The 14,201-nt window shown below is 38.5% G+C and overlaps 1 protein-coding gene across 2 annotated transcripts in view; it reads left to right on the top strand.

Annotated features, from left to right (window-relative positions):
* The first annotated feature begins 137 nt into the window (after nucleotides 1-137).
* Nucleotides 138-14,201, top strand: part of DICER1 (dicer 1, ribonuclease III) — a 66,606-nt gene continuing 52,542 nt past the window's right edge. Inside the window, exon 1 of one of the 2 annotated variants that reach the window (XM_041476225.1) lies at nucleotides 138-217. The gene's annotated coding sequence lies outside the window, so the exon portion shown is untranslated. Of the gene's footprint in view, nucleotides 218-237; nucleotides 439-14,201 lie in introns of those variants that run through there. The other variant, XM_041476224.1, reaches the window with a different exon arrangement.

Raw genomic sequence — 14,201 nt, 5'->3', positions numbered from 1 at the left:
AGCGCGCGCGCACGCACGTGCGCGCCCGGAGCCTCTCCGGCAGCCGCTGTATCCCGCCGTCCCATTGGCCGTCTGGCGAACCTTTCACCTTTTACCCGGCCGCGGCCGCCAATCTCCTGCTTCCTCTCATAGCGTGGGGGGATGCGGAGCGTGCGGACTGCGTAGGGCGGAATTCTCGGAGCGGGGTTGCGCCGCGGGCGCTGGGCGGCCCCCGTTGGTACGGGCGGGAGGGGCGGGGGCGGCGCTCCGTTTGCGTAGCGCCGGCCGTAGCGCAGGAGCAAGGGAGGGAGGGGGAGGCCGTCCCGGGCCCAGGTGAATGGAAGGACCTGACAGCTGCGGGGACTGAGGCGGCGGCGGCGGGGAAATGGCGGCGGCGGGAGCACAATGAGACGCGGCCTGTAGTAGGGGGAAGCGCCGGGCTGGGTCCGGTCCGAGCAGGTAGGAGATGGCGCGCCGGGAGCTGCATGGCGGCCGAGCGCGGGTGTGTCGCGCCCGCTGGCCGCAGCTCCCGCGGCCCGGCGCCGCCGCCAGCGCGGTGGGATGGCGGCAGCCCGTCCCTCCCTCCCGGGGCCCGGGCAGTGCTGCCCCGCCGCCCCGCATCGGCCTGGGCAGCTGCCCCGGCGCCCGCGGGCCCGCACGGCTGGGCCGCGCTGCGGCCCCGCTCGGCTTTGTCTGTGAGCGGCGCCCCCGGGGCCCTGGGGCCCTCCCGCCGTGTCCGGGGAGAGCAGTGGCGAGTAGGGAAGGAGTTTAAACTCAGCGGTGCTGATGTTAAAGGCGATATAAGAATGCCTTGGCTCTTCTTTGCTTCCTTTCCGTCTTTTTCCAGGGTAAATGAAGGCAGCGTGATTAAGGCAGACCTTGTGCTGTGTGAATGTGCGTTGAAAAGTGAAAGGTTGCAAGGCATATATTTTTGGACAGGACTTTGTTGCTCTGTTAGGTAATATAGATGTAGCCCGCATGAGTAGAAAATGGGGGGTGATATTGATATCTGACCAAAAAAAAAGTTTTTTTTTTTTGTGTGCATTATGCTTAACCAGAAATTAGTGTTTAATGAAAGTGGCTCTCAAAGTGAATAGTGAATCTCAGTGAACCGCTAACAGTCCAGAGGATGTTTGGCACTTCAGATCAGCTTTGAGTATTGTTAGTGTTAAGATTTTGGTCTTCAAGTTAGGTGGTCGTCTCAAGTGGTGAAAGTGTGTAGGCTGGAAGATTGTCTTTGGTTTTCTTTTCTCTAAACGTGGTAATCAAAACAGTTAATTTGCAGACAGTCAGTTTGCCTCGTTTCACTGTGTTTTACGTGTTTTCTTTAAATAAGCCACTGTAGATGCTCTGTTGAAATGCTGACTGCACGTGCATGTTCCGTAGGTGGTGGTGGTGCTTGTTTTAGCAAGTTCATACAGACACTAACTGAAATTAATTTCATAACTATTTTCCTAAGTTCCTCTCTTAAGAGAATCTTTCTTATTGTCTATCTCCACACTACGGTCCGTGAGATTTGAAGATGCTACTAGCAGTTTTCAGCTGGAAGGTGCTTTTTTTACATGTTTATTAATTGGATTGTTACTTTATTAATTGGTAGGGTTAAAAATATGTATATATTTATTCAGAAGTGTTTACCCTGAATTAGCAACTGCTGTTCTTCAAAGCATCCTGATAATACAGTTCTGTGAAAGTGGCAGGTCATTACTTGGCAACCACAAAGCGCTTAATATGAGAATTAACAATTAATTGAGAAGGCAGTGACATCAATATGTGATTGTATAAATCTGTTCTCAGTCCATATGTTTAATATTAAATGCAGTTTGGGTATTTTCTCTTTATCCCTCTTCTACTTTAGAAAGGTTGTATTAGGCTAAGAGAAGTGTACATGGAAAATTGACTGGGGCTTTTGACATGAGGAAGGACATCCCACTGAAGGGATAACAAACATCACAAAGAGTCATGAGGAAAGTAGAAGAGGGAAGTGTTGATTGTTTGCTTGTTTCTCCTCTTTTTGAAGGATTGCTGTATCCTACGGACTGAACACAAATGTGATACTCCTTTACACTGTGTGTAACTGACAGACATGGTGCTTCAGTCTGTTGGGAATGCCAGAAGTTTACCAGACAGTTGAAACAATTAATTTGTAGTGAAATTCATCCAAGGCTCTAAAAACCAGAGTATCTTTTCAGTCTTGGTAGACACCAAGGTGACTGGTCCGTGGAAGGTACTTCTGCCTGCCCTGCAGTTAGGCAGCTCCACTGGTTACTGGTAGCCAAACAAGCTGTTATGTCTGTTATATTACACTAATGTTTTTCTTTCTTTTTAAAAATGCTTTGATCATCTGTAGCATACAAATGAAAAAAAAAATCTAAACTGAATCTGCAGTTCAAAACCAGATGTATTATCATGGGGTTTTTTATGTAGCCCGTAGATGTTTCTCCTTTTTTACCTCAAAAATATGTGAAGTACTTTGCCCCTTTTTCAGCGAAGTGTGTGGATTTGCTTCAGCACAGGTGCTCAGAGTCTGAGTATCTCTGCTTGACCCATGCTGGCTTTCAGTATGAGCTGACTAAATGTGCATTTATCTCTACTGGATGCAAATTACTGGCAAAACCGAATAAAAATACATGCATTCCTAAAAGAGCGAGGAGTTACTTAGCAAAATGGACAAAAGAGCTGAAATAATTTGAGTTCTCTTTAGATAAGCTCTACTTACTTGAATAAAAGTGAGAGCAAGAATTCAGGAAGATTTTGAATAGGATTCTAGGGCTTTAGGGACAATGAGCTTTACAGGAAGTGCTAAGACTACAGACAGGTTTTTTATTTTGGGGCATAGGTTGATTGATTTATACCAAATTGGGTTTTGCCTTTTTTGCTTTTATATATTTTCTATAGTCTTTACATATTTATTTGTAGCTCTGTAGCCTATTTTTGTATTTGTAGCATTGTCCATTGGACAGAAAGACAAAAGAAATTCTCCAGCAGCTCCAAGCCCTGAGGGTCCCAGGTTAGGTCCTCTGGGAACTGTGGTCAAAATGACTTCTCGAGACACATTTTCATGAACAGAGTTTAGTTGTTATCCTGGGGGAAATTTCGGAAAAGTGTAGAACCAGGGGGGAATTGCCTCATCACCTGTGTCTCTAATTGGGGATTCTTGTAGGTTATGCTAATTTCTAAACGTATAAATTGTATCTGCTTTATGTTACTTGTGCATCTTCAACGTTTTTCGTCCAGCGTGTTGTGCAGCATAAGGACCCTTGTAAAGGTAACCCCTTTTAATCACCTGTGTCTGGCTCATGCCTTCAGGGCCAGTGAAAAGGCATCACTATCAGGCAGCCGGTAGAACTTCAGAACATTCTGAGATAGGTTGTTCTGTTGTCCACAATTCTCTCTGATCTTTTTCCCTCTCATGTAGGCAATACAAACCAGGGAGTATGCTGAGTGTGATAGGTTGTTAGCAGAACAGCAAGGTGGCTCCTATGCCCCAGTGCCTGACTGTAACCAACCACTGGCCATCTGTATCCCATCACCTTCATGTGTTCAAGTAATTTCTTCAGACTGATAGCAGAAGTTTGGTTTTATTTATTTAGATATTTTTAGAAAGTGCTACTTTTAAATCAGATAAAAGTATAATTATGGTGTTGTGTAGAACAGGAGCTTCTATAAAATGTTTGGAATGTGCTTTTAGAATGTTGTATCCTGAAGGCTAAGAACAGTTGGAGTAGATCAGAAAGCATGATTTTGCTTTACACCTTCCTGACATCTATTTTTTCATCCTTTAGCCTTTTGTGAGTACCATATGTATTGTGATAAACCAGAAGAGAAGAAACCTGATATATAATAAAAACTAAAAGTTAATTTTTTTAGCTGAAGTTGCAGTTTTCATTGACATTTCAAGTTTTGGTGTTTAAACTGTATTGACTGGGGGTATGGAGGCTTTAGGACTGTGACTAAAATAAACATTCTAGAAGACTTAATCTAGAGAACAAAGTAGTGCCCATTTTAATGTGTGCCAAGTTATTATATTAGGTAAACTCTTGGTTTTGATAATTCTTGCATACTTATCTAGTAACATGATTTTTCAAGTCTGCGAGCTGAGCAATATATTTGGAATTCCCTTGTTATTTCTGCTCTGTATTGCAGACTGCATTAGTTAAATCAGTTTTCCATTCTATTTGTTACCTTCAAAACCATATAGTCAAGAAGCAGAGAACTGAAACTCGTGTCAAGGAATTTACTTGCATTATTGCACAGCTGGAGTTGTTGAAAGGCTGTACTCTGTTGCAAAAGAGAAGAAAGGGCAATATTTTCCACTTTCTCCTGTTGAAAATACTCCTGGATCCAAGAGACTTCAGTACTTCTTGTTGTGGTCCTTCCTTGAAGTGCAATACACTTGTCAGCCTGTGATTTGTGTTTTGGTTGGCATGGGTGTTTCTAGTCAGTTCCTTCTTACCAAGACAAAAAAATCAAAAGAGTTCTCTCTTGATCTTTGCTAATGGTAGTAGAAAATCTTGGTTTGCTGTGCTTTCTTCTCTTTCTGCCAGTGACTCAGTGCTTCCATCATGTAAGCTGGCAGGATCAGTTTCTGCCCATGTTTTAAATATTCTGTTATTCTTCGTAAAGGATTAATTCCTTTGGGCTCATTAAATGAGCGTGAGAGATCTGAGAAGCAGCAGGGTGGCTACTGACTTGAAGGATTGATTGCTGGAAACAGAGGTGGTCATTTGGGACTCTTTTAGCTGGCCTTGGGATTTTTTTGTTTGTTTTAAATATCAGTATCCTTGAGTTTTTTTCATTTGTGCAAATGCATACGCAAACATAAAAAAACCCCGACCCCAAATGCTTTTTTGAACCAACTCCTTATTGTTAGTTATTAAAACCTGATTTCTGGTGCCTGTCTCCTCTTTTGGATTCTGATTCTTGATAATTTGTCGGGCCATGTAGCAGCCTTTTCCTCAGCTGAGATGCTAGTAAGCAGCTGGGTGGCAGTAAAGAAACTGGTCTTAAATATAAGAATTCAGGAATTTTATTTTTGAAAGCTGAATTGGAGTTTTAGACTTGCCCATTGATTGCATAAGTCTCCTTTCCTTAGGAAGTGAGGTAAATACATTTTGCTTTTAAAAGTTAATTTGTTTGATTCCATTGAGGTGATTAGGCTGTGCAAGCATGTCTGGGCTGGCTACCTTTGCAATTCATGTTTCTCTTTCGTTTGCAAAGTCTGCTTTGTTTCTGATCTAGACCAGGTTTCTTACAGCTTTCTTTGAACTGTTACTGGCCTTCTATGATATTTCCGCTCTATATTTTTTTGTTCAAGCAGAAATTAATATCTAAAGGTGAAGTTGCCTTGTAGTTTGTAGTAAAATCTTTTAGAGGTGATCTGAATCCCAGACAGCACTCGAACCTTAGAAGACCTAACTTCGCTAAGTTTTGGCAAGTTAATTCAGGTATTTTTGTTTTCACCTCCTCTTTTAACTTTCAAGTGCATAAATAAAAGACATTTTCCAGATATTTATATTCTGCATGCCTTAAAACATTTAAATGTATTTAATCTGACTTATTAAGTGGGGTTTTATGAATTAATTATATTAATTGATAGTATATCTTCTTTATTCAGGATATTAGTGTCTGGGATCAGTCTTAAGCATGACTTTTAATTCCTCACTGAAACTGTGTATTTCTGAGCAAGCAAAGTCGTGCTTTGCTATATCTTCATGGTCAGTGGCTACTATGCTTTTGTTTTTGGAAGAAGACATAAAGTGCTTACAATACAAGCAAAAGTCTGGTCAATTTTCTTTAGTGACCCATAACCTTTACCATCTTTCAACTAAAGTTAAATGCCCGTATTGTCAAGTTGCTACATAAAGTTGTTAAGAAGGGATATGACCTCTGTTAAAATTTGTTTCGGTGAAAAAAATCTGTGCTTCTCTCTTCCCCCCAGCTACTGAAGATAATTTTTCATGGCTCTTGCTGTCTAACGTAGTGCTATCTCAATGACCTCCAAGACTGCAGAAACTAAATTACTAGTGGAGATAGATAATGAGCATAAAAAAGCATACTGCTTCTTAAAACAAAAATGCCCTGAACAAGCACACATTTAAACCTCTGTTTCTGCTGTGTGTTTTTTGATTATGTGTGTTTTTGTAATTTGTTCTTCTTGCTGCTTATACTTTCCTGTTTGTGTGAAACAAAGTAAGAGGAAAATTGGAATATGAATGTTTTCTACCAGTTTAATAAACAGAGTCAGCATGAATGGCAGAGACTGTAAGGGGGAAGTGACAGAAGCTTGTTACTGAGAGCCATGGGATTATCTTTGTATCTTTTTCATTATTTTTACAGTTACTGCCAGCAAGGTGTCATGGACTGCCTCACAATTTTTTACAACTTGTAAAAAAAAAAGCATGTGAGGAAAGTTTTTCCTTTCTTCATTGATTCTAAAGAATATTGAACTCTATCAGCATTAGCCTCAGTATTTCACTGACACTGAAGAAAGACAGCAAGCTGTAAGTGATAGGGCAACAAGAAACTGTCTGTGTACTTTCAAAGATTATAAATCCAAAAATAAAAATATATCCAGGTATTTCCAGAAACGTATACCCATTATATCCATAGGTTTATATAGCAAATAGATAAGTTGATTTGTTTACTGTGCAATCAGTCACGAAGGCTCAGAGTTAATTAAATATTCCACTACAGAAGTGTGGCTATGCCACCTACTGAGCGATTTGAAAGCAGTGGGTTTGAGGCATGATGGGTGATGAAGCTCTGGAGGAGAAAGTGTGTAGGTTTTAGGAAAGTAATGCATTTTTATCTTCAAGTATTTAATTGAAAAAAGGATTGGAAGAATGCCAAAGACATTTATGAGCTCCCTGGGTCTTTGAAAGACGTATGATCAGCTTCCAGGAGATGAGCAATTTTCCATGTTGTAATCCTTGCATAGTTAATGCTGTGCTATGTTGAAGTTAAGTTAAAGCGTCCTTGATTAATAGTAAGTTGTCTGGAGAATGGTTTTCTAATGACTATATGTTGCCTAAACTGAATACAGGATGAGTTTTTAGTGACAGAATTCATGATTCATGTAAACTGTCTATTGACTGGTTTTTATCTCAGCTGATGAGGGTCTGTAAGGAATTATTGGACGATTTTAGGTCATAATGATGAAGCAGGTGCTGGTTTCTGCCAGGCATTTGGAGTACTATGCTACTAATGTATACATTGCCAGCTATTAGGAGTTGTTAAAACCTTTTATCGTTCATCCCCTTACTGCAGTCTCCTGCCTCTAGGTGTTTCCTCTGGCACCATTTAAATAATTTTGGATTACACAGGAAGAAGTTTTGGGTTTGGAATTTTTATTGCTCTTAGTGTAACACAATTCAGCAGCAGTTGGCAGTAGAGAAGAGAAGCTGGTGTCTGATTTTAAATTGCACAGTCAAAAACCTGTTGAATCCAATTTCCTTGTTTTCTGTAATGAAGGTGTTCAAGTGGCTGTCAAAGTGGATGACTACCTCCTCCTCATGGCAGCTCTAATACTCCTCTGATCCATATCAACTACTTAATTCAGCTTGCTGAGCCAGTAGAAAACTTGCCTAGGCCAAGGAAAAAAATACCACTTGGTTATATTGTCCTGAACTGTTTTCCTCCCAGAAAATCAGGCAGTCAAAGCTGTTAGAGAAGGGAAGGAGCAGTGACAGTGGGGTTCCTTCATTGAACACTAGGTTGTCATCAGTTTGCATCTACAGTCTCTTGAAAACTAATCTCAAACTATTATTCTCACCAATTAATTGAAATAATTGTACCATGTTTTTCTCGACTCTACTTTCTCACTTACTGTTAATAGCTGCTGTTATAAACAAGTGTGTTATGACAATAGTTTTGTGGGTTTGTGTATAAAAATCAGCTGTGGTAAATCCAGTATAGGAACAAAGTGAGAGGAAAATTATGCTATGAAAATTAAATTATAAAACAATTGGATTTAACAACACTTATTTAGCAAGTACTATTCTGAGATATGAACAGCTTTTTAATAAAAGTAACTATAATGAGCGCAGTAATCAAGATGGAACACTTAGACTAGCTACTAACTTGGAAAAGTCACATCTGAAGTTATGCCTAGTTTAAAACCTCTCATTTTTACCTAGTGGTAATTTGTAGTTGTGATTCCGTAGTTAGGAATCTGTACAAGAAACTACTTAAAATTCTAGGACTTATTTTCCTTTTTGCCTCAGATGTTGCCAGTGTATCTTCCAAGAGACACTAATACAATTAGATACAAATCAATGACTTAATAACTTAGTAAAATCATGTTATTAATTTTATTAAAAATGAATACTTTCCTCTGTCCAGTTTTCCATTCTTATGAAAGTGATGGGGTGAGATTCTTTTTTTTTTAAATGATATGTTCAAGATCTCGGGTATAATTTATTAGCTTTAAACACTCTTCAAAGCTCAGTGTTTCCATTTCAGTGGGGGAAGGGGAAATCATTGTCCTAATTCAAAAGAAACAAATAAAGCCCCTAAAGCCAACCATCGTAGTCCCCAAACAGAACCACACAACTCTCTAGATTGTTTACCATGAACCTTGTAGAGATTTGTAATCACTCACTTGAAATCAGGGCTTTAGGACTCCACGCTATCCAGAGCAGAATTATCTACATAATTATGTGGGAAGTTCAAAAGTAACAAGTTAGAGTAGTTGAGAGTGATGGGTTGCTTTGCAAATCAGGAAAACTTTCTTGTTTGTTTTTTTCCACAGTCCATAAAGTTGCCTTCAAAGTAGAACCAGTAGAACTAGGGGTGTGTGGGCTTAATTATTATATCCTGTTGGATTTAAAAGGTAAACAACGTTTACAGATTTTAGTTTACTGGCGTACTTCAGGAATATTGTTTCAGTATATGTGTAATTTTCATATGAAGTAGTAGCCAATGCTTAAGGCCAGGATTATTTTCAATTAATATTATGATATTGTCAAGAGGGTTAATTAAAAAGACAAAATCAGAAAACTTTAGATTATTTTAAAAAATAAAAATTGGCATTCTAATTAGGGGGGTACATGATCACAGAGGTGCTACTCAAAACAGCAAACTTTTTTTTCCTGTTAGGCACCCGAGGAGCATAGGCTGTGTCTTGGGCTCTAGTTTGACATGCATTTTAGATGGCATTTCTGCCTAGAAAAAAACCCAAACTTTTTCCCCCCAGGTCCTGGTATTTGTTGTTAAGCATCATTGGAGGAAGCATTTCTGAAGTTCTATGGTAGAATGAATTAACAAGACTAATTCATCTAAGAAACAATTTATTCTGTGTGATTCTTTCATTCTGTTATGGTCTGACTCAGCTGTGGCCACAGATGACTTGGAAACAGTTGTGGGAGCAGCAGTTAGATGGAAGAGAGGGTAAGAGTGATGCTTTGGGTGTGGAAACATGCTGTAATAAATGTGTGGTAAGCTGTGACCAGGAAGCTTTTGTTATACAGAGTTTTGTCTTGGTGCTGAGTGAAAATGAAAAAAAAAGTGATAAAATGAAAAGAATCTTTCCTGTGCTTTTTTTATGTCAGGAATTTATTTCTTCTCTGATTGTTTTAGAAAAATTTGACTGTACAACCAGCTACAGGTTTTTATAAGCATGTTTGAGAAAGTTCAAATGAAATACCAATCTGGTAAAATGATGGGATGTAAAACCTCTGCACATGCCACGTGCTTAATCCTACTAAAAGAGGAGTAATAAGGTCACTCTTCTCAGTGACAGCTTGCTCATAAGGATTTAAGGCACTCTTCCTTTTCAATATACTTAATTGCTTTAGTTGATTAGTCTCAGTTTCTGTAACATCTCGTCTGTGCAGCAAGGTCAAAAGGTGATGATTTTTATTTCAAAACTACTTTCCTATTACAAATCTTAGAGGCCTGTGTGTTGGGTTTTGGGGTTTTCTTTGCTTTAGTGATTTGGTGGGTTTTTCACCAGTCTTAGTATGTATTTGAAGTAGCTTGAATTGCAAATTAGGAACTTATGAAAAGGTTCATTTCTTAAAATCATTAGTTAAAGAGAAGTGAGAGACTTCGTGTTCAGGGTTGAGAAAGCAGTGTTGAGGAAGAAGAGGGAAATCTCCATTGAAAGTTAGGCATGTAATCTGTTTAAGTCATTCTGGAAGTCATCAATTATCTGCCTCTTTAGGCATCTTAATGCATCTGTGTATGCCTTCTCAAATAAGCTGCTCATTAGCTGATGAAAGCAAATGATTAGTCAATGAAATTGAAAGTCACTTGTATTTAAATATTTATTCTGAATAATTTCAACTTTTATTATTATAAATGTAATATATTTGCATTAATTGAGTTATAAATTCTTTCCAAATACACCATTGCATTCAGGGGAAAGTTGTTCTACATAATTCAGTATAAGAATTAATAAGGATAATGGTGTGATTACTGCAGTGTTGATGGCTGTGATGCTATTCTTCTAATTAGTCAGATGCCCGTGTTGTGAATCAGCCTAAATGCTATCAATATCGATGCAGTAGTTTCTAAGGAAAACTATAAAAACAATATAAGTTCCCAACTAATACGGTAATTTTGTAATAATCCTAGATGTAAGCTTTCCTAGTATAAATCTGTGATGTTTACCACTATACGTCAGAATTAGGGATGTTAATGCCTCTAATTTAATTGGACTTGCTGTATTGGCGTGTTAATGGTGGAGTAATTAACTTTAAAATGCTTGATTATTGCTTGTTGATAAAATAAATTATTTGGTATATGAAAACTTTTAGTAAGGTTTGGGAGTTCTTAGTTTGTTTTTTCTTTTTTTAAAATCTGAAATATCTCTGCTTTTCTAAATCTTTGATTGCATTCATGTCTTTTTTGGTTTGCTTCTAGAAACTTGCACCTTTCCTTTAATTCCCTCATAACTAGGTTGAGTTCTTAGTCGCTTGCATGCTCCCAGTGCTTCTGATCCGGCCAGTCTGACTGTGTGTTCATTACAGCTGCCCTTCACTTCTGTGCTGCTTCATGGATGTCTTCAGAGAGTCTGGGTTTGATTGACCTCTGGAGAAACATAGTCTGACCTGCTGGAATTGGTCATCTGCAGGGTAATGGGAGAATAAATGAGGCTAAGAAAGTGCTTTTAATGCAGTACTCATCAATAAGTGAAAGAATTTATGCATGTGCAGAGCTGTCCAGACTGGAGGAGTGATGCAGTGATAACTGTGAGAGATTATATGTGAATTTGAGTTTCGTTTCCCCCATTTAGAATGGAGGAGATGTGTTCTACTGCTTATCTCATTCTTCTGTCCTTTCCAGGCCATTCCTTGTCACCAGGAATGTACCTGCCAGGCTGTTACTGTATTCTTCTGGTAGGTCTTACTATATCCCAGGTAGAAGCTGAGCACAGCAACAGCACGAAGGGGAGGTAGTCCAGGCTCTGCCAGTGCAGCTGCCAGTCAGCCTCACAGAATGTGGCTGCATTTTTTTCTGAAAATTGAGAACTATTAAATTAGGAAAACACCTCAGTTTTTGCTCATAGTTGCTTGATGTTGGCTACTTAATGTTGCTGCAATCAAGCCACTGTACATCTAAGTAGATGATACCAGGCATAATAATTGGTGGTTTGGAAGCATCGGTGCAAACTACAACTAATGTGGTAAGAACAGGAAGGAATTTCTTTTGCTTTGTATTTTCTGTTTTTTGATAACCAGGATTTGTGGAGCCAGTAATCCTGAATAAAGCAAAATCTGCAGTGTTGTTTTTAGACAGGAGTCTCTATTCAAACTTTTATGTTTGTGTTCTGCTCTGAAAATGCAGTTCACAACTGACTGAATTACAGGACTGTCTGTTAATATTACAGGGGAAAGGAACTCTCTTCAGCTGATGGCTGTGGACTAGGGTCCTGTACATATGTGTGTCTTTTTTAATGTAATATTGAGTGAATAATATAAACAGGGACTGGAATTGAAACACATTTAGGAATATATTAATTCTGAATTGTGCTTAGCAGAAGAGTTAATTGACAGGTTTACTACAATGTTAACTTAGTTATATTGTTTCCAGAACCCTTGTCAGAAACCCTGAGTTGCACCATTTACAGGGATTTATCTCCTTGAAAACATTATTTCTCAGGCCTGAGTAGTTTTAGATAATAATATAAAAAATGGAATTAACAGTAATTTAATTTCTATTTCCTTCTAAATTGCCTCTATAATCATTAAATGAGTATTCAGTAAATACTATATCCAGTATTTACAACTTCTTTAATGTCTGGAACAATGCTGTCATTTGCATATCTGGGAATGCTTTTGTATATATACAGGAATAGCTGTCACTCCATTCTGGAAAATGAGAGGTAAAAAGTTACCTCCACCTTCATGCCGCCCCACCTTTTTTTTTTTTTTTTTTTTTTTTTTTAATGATTGTTGTATCAAAGCAACTTATTTCAGGTTTTAAAGTTTTTGTTAGCATTCAACAAGGAGGGACAACTTACATACATTTTTTTAACCCACATAGTTAAGAGTATCCATCACTATATGTTATAGCAGATCTAATATGGAAAATTGGATTAATACTGCACTGAACTGTAATGTACATTTGGCATAAGGGGAAGATGTCTATCAATATGCATTCAGAGAACTCTCTCAAGGATACCTATTTTATCTCAATTTATTCTTTTTAATCTTGAATTTGTTCTACTGTGCAAGATTGATGGATGAATCAGGAATGGGTCTGTTTTCTGATTTGGATCTCTGCACTGCAAAGTTTAGAGGTGCTTTGTTGCACCAGGATTGAAGCTAGGGGACCTTTATGAACTAACTGGTTAAATCACCTCCTCTGTTAGCAGTGAAGTATGTTTGACCTTGTTCCAGCTGTCATGGTTGATCATAATATGAAAAGCTTTCAAAGAAGGAAAGAAAAGATAAAGCTTCTCAGTCAATATTTAGATGCCTATGACCCCACATATTGGGGAAAAGAAGCTGTCCACATTACGTTTTGTGGATCTTAAATATTTATGTTTTTCAAATTCAGTTGGGATTCCATATTTACTCCTAAACCTAAGAATTTGATTTAAGGCATCTATTAAAAAATAAGCTTTAATTGAAGATAAAAACCTTTGGATTTACTTAGCATAAGAGGAAGTCCTCAAGTCTGTACAAATTGTTCCAGTTTTTCCCACCAATAGCTCAGGACTGACAGTACACAGAACAAACATGTCTTACTCTCAGAGGTATTTTTTACCACTTCACCTTAAATAAGGACTTCAGCTCTTCTGCCACTACCTTTTTGCCATGTAAATTGTTGAATATTTTTGATTCAGTATTGTGTCAGTTGTTTTGGAAGGTCAACAGTGCTACAGATAACCTGTGGTAGGAAATTGCTACATGAGGCTTGAAGCATTATACTGGTAAAATGTAATATTTATGGCTTCTCACCACTTTTGAACCCCAGACAGTGTGCAGATGTTTGCTTTATTGGACAATATTGAGAAATAAAGATTGCATTAAAAGATAAAAGTTGTTAATTGGTAAGAGCTGCTGAAGTCTCATGTTAGTTTAACTGTAAAGTATGTGTAAGAATGCTCATGTTCTAGTCTAAGCACATGTATTTACATAGAGGAGGGAAATAACTATATCTTCTCCACTTTGGAATTAAGTCAGATCATTTTACATGATGCACATTTTTTCTCCTCATATCTTGTGTGAGAGCCCTTGCAACACCCTTGGTTTGCCACAGAGCATTTTCATAGGATTGTAGAATTCCATATGATTTAGGGAAAAGACCCCTAAAATCCAGCTGTCAATGTAAGACTGCCCAGTCCACACAAAACTATATCCCTAAGTGCCACATCTACACATTTCGTTGAACACCTCCAGGGGTGTTGACTCAACCTGGGTAGCATCTTCACCTTTACATATTCTTATATATTCCAAAAGAAAGACAAACCCAACAACAGGCAAACAAAAAACGAAACAAAAAAAGAACGACCTAGTGGGCCTATGGAAATGTCTTGGAAGTTATTCACAGATTTTACTTCAATAAAATAAAATCAAGTATCATTTTTGATTGTTGTGGGGTTTTTTCTCTCCTCTGGTGAATTCTGTGACAGCTGAGGAGCTTTGAATGTCTTCTAAATTTGGGAAGAAGAAAGTTTCTTTGTACTGCATATTTTTATGAATTTAATACTGACTTCATCCCAGCTTCACATTAAAGAAAATTCCAGTAGTGTGCCCACAAGTTCCTTTCAG

This window comes from Pyrgilauda ruficollis, unplaced genomic scaffold, assembly GCF_017590135.1.
Source record: "Pyrgilauda ruficollis isolate IOZ18807 unplaced genomic scaffold, ASM1759013v1 scaffold38, whole genome shotgun sequence".
NCBI lineage: Eukaryota > Metazoa > Chordata > Aves > Passeriformes > Passeridae > Pyrgilauda > Pyrgilauda ruficollis.
The sequence above is the reverse complement of the archived record's forward strand: the minus strand, read 5'-3'. Positions and strand labels throughout refer to the sequence as shown.